General features: G+C 39.2%; 3 long non-coding RNA genes across 6 annotated transcripts; 1 reads left to right on the top strand and 2 right to left on the bottom strand.

The window, feature by feature from the left end:
* Nucleotides 1-1,286: 1,286 nt before the first annotated feature.
* LOC136246963 (uncharacterized) lies at nt 1,287-3,067 on the bottom strand. Of its 2 annotated transcripts, XR_010696951.1 has the most exons (5): nt 3,013-3,067; nt 2,805-2,963; nt 2,710-2,751; nt 2,606-2,657; nt 1,287-1,596 (listed from the first exon to the last, which is right to left on the bottom strand). It is a non-coding gene; the product is annotated as an uncharacterized lncRNA (long non-coding RNA). The 2 variants fall into 2 exon arrangements; XR_010696950.1 differs by having other exon boundaries at nt 2,606-2,751.
* Nucleotides 3,066-3,541, bottom strand: LOC136246966 (uncharacterized). 2 transcript variants are annotated; one of them, XR_010696954.1, is made up of 3 exons: nt 3,286-3,540; nt 3,201-3,231; nt 3,066-3,147 (listed from the first exon to the last, which is right to left on the bottom strand). It is a non-coding gene; the product is annotated as an uncharacterized lncRNA (long non-coding RNA). The 2 variants fall into 2 exon arrangements; XR_010696955.1 differs by having other exon boundaries at nt 3,067-3,102; nt 3,148-3,231; nt 3,286-3,541.
* Nucleotides 3,542-3,915: 374 nt separating this feature from the next.
* LOC136246964 (uncharacterized) lies at nt 3,916-7,943 on the top strand. 2 transcript variants are annotated; one of them, XR_010696953.1, is made up of 4 exons: nt 3,916-3,928; nt 3,976-4,061; nt 7,268-7,678; nt 7,735-7,943. It is a non-coding gene; the product is annotated as an uncharacterized lncRNA (long non-coding RNA). The 2 variants fall into 2 exon arrangements; XR_010696952.1 differs by having other exon boundaries at nt 3,921-4,061.
* Nucleotides 7,944-9,897: the final 1,954 nt, after the last annotated feature.

Here is a 9,897-nt window from a genome sequence, read left to right as displayed (position 1 = left end):
GCTAATAATAATAATAATAACTTGTGACAGTTTTCAGGCATTTTTCTCCCATTATAACTATCCTATATTTTTTTATATTACTGTAGTGGATTTTATCCCATAACTTCTTGCCTCCCCCCCAGCAGTGTCTCCTAGATCCGCCTATGGTCATGTATCGTTTTTGCAATGTGGGGAGTCATTTTTCTACACATTACATTCCAACCACATGACAAGATGGCTCACACATTCTCAACCTATACTCCTAAGTACTTATTTTAGCACCTAAGGTTACTTTAGTAAATAGGCATCAACAAAGTGGTTATTTAGTTAGAAATGGTATCACTACAACCAACAAAACCCACAATTATTTCTTTTTGTGCCCACAATTTAAACCCACCATCAATGTTTACAAACCTCTATACAAAAGTAATGTGGTAAATGCAGGTTTGTCTTCCTTCATCTATTAGGCGAGCACACCTGAAAGGTATCAAGAGTTTTGACCAGGTAATACAGTGTTGGATACTCTCCCTCCCTTTCTAAAATGAAATCTTGGTGGTATATATTACTTATAGTTATACCATGACAACTTGGGATTTGCTTGATATATATGCCAGCACCCTTGGACCTGCGGACCTCAGGCTTTAGGCAAAGGTATAACGGTCAGTTCTAGAGTTTCAGCAAGTTCAAAATTATATACAGTGTAGATTGATTCCTGTTTTCATTTTGTGTATTTAGCAGTGGAGTAGCTAGCCCAGAAGGATTGGTTGGGCACCATTGTATGCGTACAAGCTGCAGCAATCAGCATGCAAATTAAGCATGCTGCAGCTAGGGGGTTTTTGTGGCATGCCCCCCCCAGAAAAGTTTTGAAAATTACATGCTGAGATTCAATTTGGTGGCATTTTGCAGCTAAAATTTGTCATCTCTAGTAGGACACTAGCTGTATGAACGTTTTGCTTACATAATTATTACCTAATTCGCATTAGTTACGTACACTGCTTGAAGCCTCTTAGATTACCTATCAGTGAATCAATAGTAATTGGTAAAATTACTGGTTGTTTTACAGGAAGTAAATCCCAAAAAAAATCAAGCAGTAAATTAACAGATGGGAACATTTTGGCTACTGATAATTTACTTATAATACACCAACTAGTAAATCAACAGTGAACCAATGAGTAAACTTACTACACCAGCAGCACTATGGTTTCTGCTTTACTGTTAGTTTACTGTAAGACACACATCACTAGTAATTTAAGAGTAAATTTCAGTGGTGGTTTACAGTTAGTTTACTATACCACAAATACCATGCAGTAAATTAACAGTAATATTAATATGAATAATGTTTGAAAATTTATTGTTTACAGCCAAAAATTACAGCCACATTACCAGTAAATTGGATACAAGACAACAATACATCACATATTGCACAAGTCTAGTACTGTCAGTGATATGGTCATCTGAAATGATCATTTAGTAGAGCTGGATGATCTTCACTGAAGACATGGGTAAGAACATCTTGATAGAGGCAACTTCACAAGGGATGATGAACTGGCAGGCACTTGGAAGAAGCTGTTAGATGAGGCCTCACTGGCATTCCAGATTCCACTGTTTCATTTCTACCTGTTAGAGGAAATTAAGATAGCTGAGACATGGTAGCATAGCAGTATCATCTACATAGCAGAAAATTTACAGCTATGTTCACTTCAAAATTAAAACAGGGACAAAAAGAGTTTCTATTCTTAAACTATAGCTTGAGAAGTATTATTTAATAAATATACAACTGATCTCCCCCCCTTTCAATTTTACAGTATAACGTAGTGATACCAAACTTCCATATTGTGCATCCTTCAACATTATTAATTAACTCTTTCATGGCTGAATTTCCCGGTGCACTTTACAAGGCTCGCCGAATCATGCTGTATAAGCCTCACTGTACACTAAACCACTTACCACTACGTAAACGCTGTGGACTAACGATCTTGACTAGGTTGTTTTTGTTTACATAAATAAAACCACAAAGTAAGTATAAGACAACAAAACTACAAAATACGCTAAAAGCAGCCTTGAGAAACAAGCGGCCACTAATAAACTATCTACAAATAAGTCTTACAGCGTAAGAAACTATTTTTTATTGTTTCCTTACTGAATTATCATCTTCACGGCTGGTTTCTTCAAGTTTTATCACAAATCCAGTGTCACGCATGTGTATACGCACACAATTGAATCATGCCACATGTCTGAAAAACCATCCAGTTACTTGCCAGTTGTCTTAGCCTATTTATTATAACAATGTGCCTTTTTTCAAACATTACTGTCTACTCAAATATAAACAAAACAGCCCTATTTCCAGAGAAAAGTTTTACCGGGTTATGTAATAAACCCACAATAGTGTACAAACTATCCGGTTATCCCAGAAACGGGACCTCTGTGGGCGTGCCCACTTCAGGGTTAGCGCATCATACTATGAAATGCACAATAGACGCGCTAATGTTTGGAATTGCACTCAGCGCATGTTTTATACCATCGTGCCGGATAAATCCAGTTACAGCCATGAAAGGGTTAATAACACAAAAAAAAATTATTTTAGCCATGCAAGATATATATTATGACATAACATCAACGTATTTACCTGTTAATGCAGTAGCCCATTGCTGTAACATCATGGGACTAGTGCTTTTATTCTATAACAGAAAGCATGTTATACACGTTCTGTGAGAAACAATGTCATTGCACCTGTGCAAGTTTTCATTACTGCACTTTATTTCACCTAATCCGCTAAATTTGTAATAACATTTGTAACATTTTTATCGATTTTCACATAGCTGTACCTTGGAGAGAGAAGTGGCAGATCGCCCAGCGAGTGACCACTGCAAAATTCAGTGTTATATCAGTACGATGAGTTAAGGTATCATTGCTGGTTGCTCCCATCGGCAATTATTATAATGCCAAGAGTTCCTTGATCAATGAGGTGTGATTCATTGGGATACCTAGTTTGGAACAACAGTGACCTCACATTTACACTCTACCTTAGCTGACCTTGGCACTATAATATATTTCAAACATGGTGTGCTTCACAGCAACATCTCAGTTAAATTTATTATTAGATGTGACATCAAGGTGTAATTCCTAGTTTGGTAAACTTTAGTCAGCTATATAATAACCATACTGTACCTGTAAATTTTCAATCACATCAAATTAATGCTAATGAATTTTTGTGGTCTCACCGTATTGTCATGTTGTGATCTAAAACCCAGTCTGTCAAACAACGAGATACAAAGACATAATAGCGGGGGTACAATGATGATTTACTAGTAGTTTAGTCAGCATTAATACACGCGGTCGCAACACTGATGATTCGGACAAGCGTGTGTGCCCGGAAGTTAGCACTGCAGATCACCAAAAGCCTCATATAAGATGTCTCTCACCACTCGTAACTGCAGGACGACAAGAGCATCCCGGGCGATAATATCACGACACCCTTCATCAAGTTCTCAACCCGCTTGTGCCAACCGCACAGTTCAAAGTGTAGCTCAAGTGCACGTGGGCTTTATTACATGATTCAACCGCGCATGCAACCGCGGAAGAGAAAGGGACTTCTGTTTCTACCTCGAGTTATGTTCAACCATATTCTGTATGCTTCCAGTCCTCGTTCTAGCGGACACAACGTACTGTTGTAGTGGCGTTACGTACACTGTTAAAAATAAAGAGTAACCACCACTCTGAAGAGTTCCCAGTGTAGGGAGGATTTAACACCCCATGGAGAGTAACCAACACTCTGAAGAGAATAACCATTACTCTGAAGAGTAAGTGACACCACCTTCAGAGCATGTGTTACTCCTCAGTTACTCCTTTAGACTAATGGTTACTCTCCAGGGGTGTTAAATCCTCCCTACACTGGGAACTCCTTGAGAGTTGTGGTTACTCTTCATTTTAACAGTGTACTAGAATCAAGGTAAACCAAAAAGAAAGGCAGCTATTTCACGTGGTGACCTTTAACAGAATTAACGCGCGTACGTGGTATTCCGGCACGAAGTCTCAAACTTGTTCAGGAGTCGGGTTGTATCTGTGTGCACTCAAGCAAACAGGTAAGAAATCCTCTCTCTGTGTGTGTGTGTGTGTGTGTGTGTGTGTGTGTGTGTGTGTGTGTGTGTGTGTGTGTGTGTGTGTGTGTGTGTGTGTGTGTTCGCTGACTTGCCCTTGGTGCGGTATTGCAGGCAGTGTGTGTACTAGCTAACTGACTTGCCATAAAGTGGAGCGGTATTGTTAGCAGTGCACATACTGACCAGCTGACTTGCCCTTGGTGCGGTATTGCAGGCAGTGTGTGTACTAGCTAACTGACTTGCCCTAAAGTGGAGCGGTATTGTTAGCAGTGCACATACTGACCAGCTGACTTGCCCTTGGTGCGGTATTGCAGGCAGTGTGTGTACTAGCTAACTGACTTGCCCTAAAGTGGAGCGGTATTGTTAGCAGTGCACATACTGACCAGCTGACTTGCCCTTGGTGCGGTATTGCAGGCAGTGTGTGTACTAGCTAACTGACTTGCCCTAAAGTGGAGCGGTATTGTTCAGTGGCGGATCCAGGATGGGGCATTTGGGGCAAATGCCCCCCCCCCCCCCCCTTCAAGAAATTGCATACAAGATCGATATACTCTAATAGAGCAGTCAATTACTCTAATAAAGCAGTCACAATGTTCATGAGGCAGTGTAGCTTACCTATGAAGCTACAAATAGGATTTTATTTTACATAACAGACGTGATATAGTAGGTAAGGATAACTAGCTATTATTGTTGTGACCTTTTTTTTTTTTTTTTTTTTTTTTTTTGGTCTTCAACTGTTTTTCAGAAAGGTGCCCCCCCTCTTTCGAAACTCTGGATCCGCCCCTGTTGTTAGCAGTGCACATACTGACCAGCTGACTTTCCCTTGGTGCGGTATTGCAGGCAGTGTGTGTACTAGCTAACTGACTTGCCCTAAAGTGGAGCGGTATTGTTAGCAGTGCGCATACTGACCAGCTGACTTGCCCTTGGTGCGGTATTGCAGGCAGTGTGTGTACCAACTAACTGACTTGCCCTAAAGTGGAGCGGTATTGTTAGCAGTGCACATACTGACTAGCTGACTTGCCCTTGGTGCGGTATTGCAGGCAGTGTGTGTACTAGCTAACTGACTTGCCCTAAAGTGGAGCGGTATTGTTAGCAGTGCACATACTGACCAGCTGACTTGCCCTTGGTGCGGTATTGCAGGCAGTGTGTGTACTAGCTAACTGACTTGCCCTAAAGTGGAGCGGTATTGTTCAGTGGCGGATCCAGGATGGGGCATTTGGGGCAAATGCCCCCCCCCCCCTTCAAGAAATTGCATACAAGATCGATATACTCTAACAGAGCAGTCAATTACTCTAATAAAGCAGTCACAATGTTCATGAGGCAGTGTAGCTTACCTATGAAGCTACAAATAGGATTTTATTTTACATAACAGACGTGATATAGTAGGTAAGGATAACTAGCTATTATTGTTGTGACCTTTTTTTTTTTTTTTTTTTTTTTTTTTTTTTTTTTTTGGTCTTCAACTGTTTTTCAGAAAGGTGCCCCCCCTCTTTCGAAACTCTGGATCCGCCCCTGTTGTTAGCAGTGCACATACTGACCAGCTGACTTTCCCTTGGTGCGGTATTGCAGGCAGTGTGTGTACTAGCTAACTGACTTGCCCTAAAGTGGAGCGGTATTGTTAGCAGTGCGCATACTGACCAGCTGACTTGCCCTTGGTGCGGTATTGCAGGCAGTGTGTGTACCAACTAACTGACTTGCCCTAAAGTGGAGCGGTATTGTTAGCAGTGCACATACTGACTAGCTGACTTGCCCTTGGTGCGGTATTGCAGGCAGTGTGTGTACTAGCTAACTGACTTGCCCTAAAGTGGAGCGGTATTGTTAGCAGTGCACATACTTACCAGCTGACTTGCCCTTGGTGCGGTATTGCTGCAGCACATGTATTGACCAGCTGACTTGCCCATAATTTGGTGCGGTATTGCTGGAAGTCATAGTAAATGTATCATGATTGGCATGTTACTGTTAGTACTGTAGTTGTCTTGTCCTTTGTAGTCAATGTGTGTATGACGTTCTTTGTTGTATGTGCCTTACACACACCATACATACCCATTCAGTTTGTATGGTGTGTTAGCCACTGAAAATGTACTGTATTTACTTGACTTGCGCTGTAGGGGTTTAGAATACAACCCTTTGAATAGTGCTGCACCAGCATTATTTGAGGGTGCGGTACAGCTGCCACTACTAGCTATTCTGTATAAATATAACAATCACAATTTCAAGTCCTTGTAACACAACCATGTCACGCCTTTGTGTTACTTGGTCAGTTTACTAACTAATATCCAGAATTTTGATCATGCGACAGCCTTTTAAGTTAACCAGGGCTATGCCTTCCATTAATCAAGATAGAGATGAATACTATAGGTAGTAATGAGTATTTATAAAATATGTGACCGTCTCAGCAAAAACCCGACTTGTTCGCACAAGCATACGTATTGAAAATCGAAATTTAAAAATAATTTATAAAATTATGCATTAACTATGCTGGTTTTTATAGGGCCAGTACTCGAAGAAGGAAGACGCAAATCGATTAAAACTATATACCATCTTATTCGCCTGTTCATGGAGAGTTCCTAAATCTCTGTTTCGTTTCTCCAGCTACAACGGTATGCATGTCACGTGTGTTTGTTTACGATGCGGTAAACGTAAACAAGATTGTCATCGTTTCTTCTACCAAACCGCCTTCATATCCATATGCACAAGTATCTACAGGAATAATACTATACCTTGGCTGATGTACTGATCTATGGTGAACGTTTTAAGCCAAATTACAACATTGTAGACTAATCCAAACGGAAGTTATGGCTGCGAATGTAAGCGCCTGTAGTTTATTTTCAGTATAGTCGCTGTACATATCGATTACCCTGCTCTTCCTACTGTCTATCGTTATAATTCCAAAATTACATACCACAGAAGGCGGAAACTTTAGTGGTCCATTCCTTGGACACTGCTGATATTGCTGAGTGAATAAAAAATTTTTTTAATGTGCAAACAAGTCGGGTTTTTGCTGAGACATCGGTCACATATAGTGCGTTATTACTCGAGGGTGTGTGGTACAATTAGTATTATTTTCAAAAGCAAGGATAAAACTCTTTATGGTTCCCAACTGTGGTACCATTCGAGAGTGCAGCACAATTGGAGTATATGTGGTATTCTTTATTCTTATATAACATAATTTGGTGACATTTCTTTATGTACAGAGAAATGATATGGATACAAGATAGCTAAAGGAGAGATAGGTGTCGTCTTATACCATGGAAGGACTAGTATATAACCCATATGACGGTAACGAGTAAGATCCCAGCTGGACTTCTCCTGCTGTGTAAGACAAGGATAGCTGGCTCCCAGTTAATACCAGGCATCCATTGATGATACAGCTTGGCAGGCTGCTTCCCCAGTAGACACCAGGTCCCCTAAAGCTGGTATATACACTGAAGCAATGTGAGTAAATTTCCGTGCTCAAGGAAACAATAACAATGGAACCTGGCATTGAACCTGGACCCTTTTGATTATCAGGCCAGTACTCTAGCAACTTGACTATGATTCCTTAATGGACACGAAGCTGACCAGAAGCTGGTCGGATACATTTGTTGTATCTTAATTTCATGTTGGTAAGTATTATTGTATTACAAAAAGCAGATTTTTAATCAAATTTATTTCTATGTAGAAGACCTTCGTTTCAGATATAGCTACTCTGCAGAAAGAAAGCATGTACCTTACATATTGATTTGTGACTAGAATTTCATATTATGAATTGTAAATTACATTCTAATTTACACTTAATCAGCTTGATTATGCAGTCCATAGTGTAAATTAATGCATATAATTAAAAGTATACAGTGTATTTGTGTATAATTATACAGTTATACAATTTTATTGTGACAACCAAATTTCAGGCATGTCCAAATTTGACACACGGTAAGTTGGTAAGCTTGCTTTAGACATCCATTCACTCTCACAACTCATGTAAAGTAATTTGATTGGTAAGTGTCGGATGTTTGGTAGCCTTGCCTTTTGGAGCTCAAGACCTGTTTGATAAAATGATTATAGCACTATAGTAACATAAAGTTAATAAAATTTTCTAACCCCATGGTTTACTATAGGTAAACTGCCAGCACATAACTTGAAGGTTTTCTCCAACAGTAAACCAATGATTTATCACTTGGTAAATATGCAATATAATTGTACTGTAATTTACTGCTGATTTAATCATGGTAAAACTGACACTGGTTTACTGCACCGGTAACCTGAGGGAGACCTATTAGTTTACTACATAGTAAATTTCGGGTAAAACAGCCCTCTTCAAGCAGTGGTAGCTGTAGGAGGCTTCATATTACACCTCGTATCGCACAATTTAGCTATTGCTAGCTATGTATGGTGAGTACCTGAGTTGGTAGGGCACTGGAACTGATTGGTTGGGCATGTGCCCCACCTTAGCTATGCCACTGTTTTTTAGTCATTAACAGTTGGAGTTACACATTCCATACAGGGGAAAGAAACTGGGCCAACTTTTTCCCAGAACTCCGGGTCCAGTCCCCGACCTATTGAGAGACCTCTTTGCATTACTTTATACACAGTAGGGGCCCCACACTTTAAGTCTCTTTTTACTACCAACAGTTATGTATCATTTCTCCTGCAAGTTGAAACCTCTGCAGTAATTTTAAGAATATATAACAATCAATTGTGACTTTCACCTGCATGATTAGCAAGACACATGACTTAATTAGCTGAGACTTGTACTGTATTTTCCCAAAGCATGCACTTGATCAAATGTGATTTTTACATTTTAATTTGTGCTGCAACAATGGAATCAATTGTTACTGAAGTTGAGTAAGTAAGTCATCTACAACTTTTACCATGCAATTACCCCAAGTAGCTCTACCCTCTGAAGTGTCAGTAAATTCATTTCAAATAGACACTCATTGAATTTTTCTGTATTTTTGATTTTTTTGTATCTACTTTATGGTGTTACTTCAAATCTTAATCTTGATATCCATGGATAACTTGTCAAAACCTTAACAAATCTATCAGAGCAAATTGTGCAATTTGTCTATAATTTAGATGTTGTATTAGAAAATGATGTCTGTTTTAGGCAATTTTGTAAGAACGGAACTCCTCCCACAGATAATTGCAAATAAATATCCCATTGGTGCCAATGTGTGCACAATAAGTGAGGCTAAATTTTCTTCAGAGTAGATTTTGCAATATCCTTTCAGAGTAGGAAGAAGTAAAAGAATAGAAAATACACTGAAAATAGCTCAAATTCTAATTAGTGCGCACTATAAACTAGTGTAAATTTGTAGAATTTTAATTAGGCTTTATTATGTTTTTCATTCTGCTGGCATATTTATGCTTAGTTGTGATGTAGAAAGAACAGAGGAAACTACATCCTTGCCTGGAAAGTCCTATTATAGTGTACCAAGGCATGAACTGGAGTATATGATAATTATCAATCTATAGCTATGGACCAAAACTGCATGAATATGATTAAAATATCCACCCTGCAAAACCCATAAGGCTTCTCAATGGGTGTTTTGTGGGTTTGCCATAGCTACATTTGTATAGGGCACTAAGGGTTTTTAATATTCTATAAACAAATGTTTATAACTGTGAACATATCAAGTAAATTTCAGGAATAAAACATGTTTTAGAAATCCTGAGAACAAGTTCTTGAAGTTAATTTGTCCTTCATTACCTCGACTTTCATACGTACGTTGTTTTCACATATTCATACCTTTGGAATGGTTGGTCCTATCAGCAAAAACTAAATGGCATCTTGCTGTAAACATTGTAGCAAAACTAAATGGCATCTTGCTGTAAACATTGTAGC

Source organism: Dysidea avara, chromosome 2, assembly GCF_963678975.1.
Source record: "Dysidea avara chromosome 2, odDysAvar1.4, whole genome shotgun sequence".
In the NCBI taxonomy this organism is placed as follows: Eukaryota; Metazoa; Porifera; class Demospongiae; order Dictyoceratida; family Dysideidae; genus Dysidea; species Dysidea avara.
Note: the sequence above shows the minus strand (reverse complement) of the source record. Positions and strands in the feature narration are given on the sequence as shown.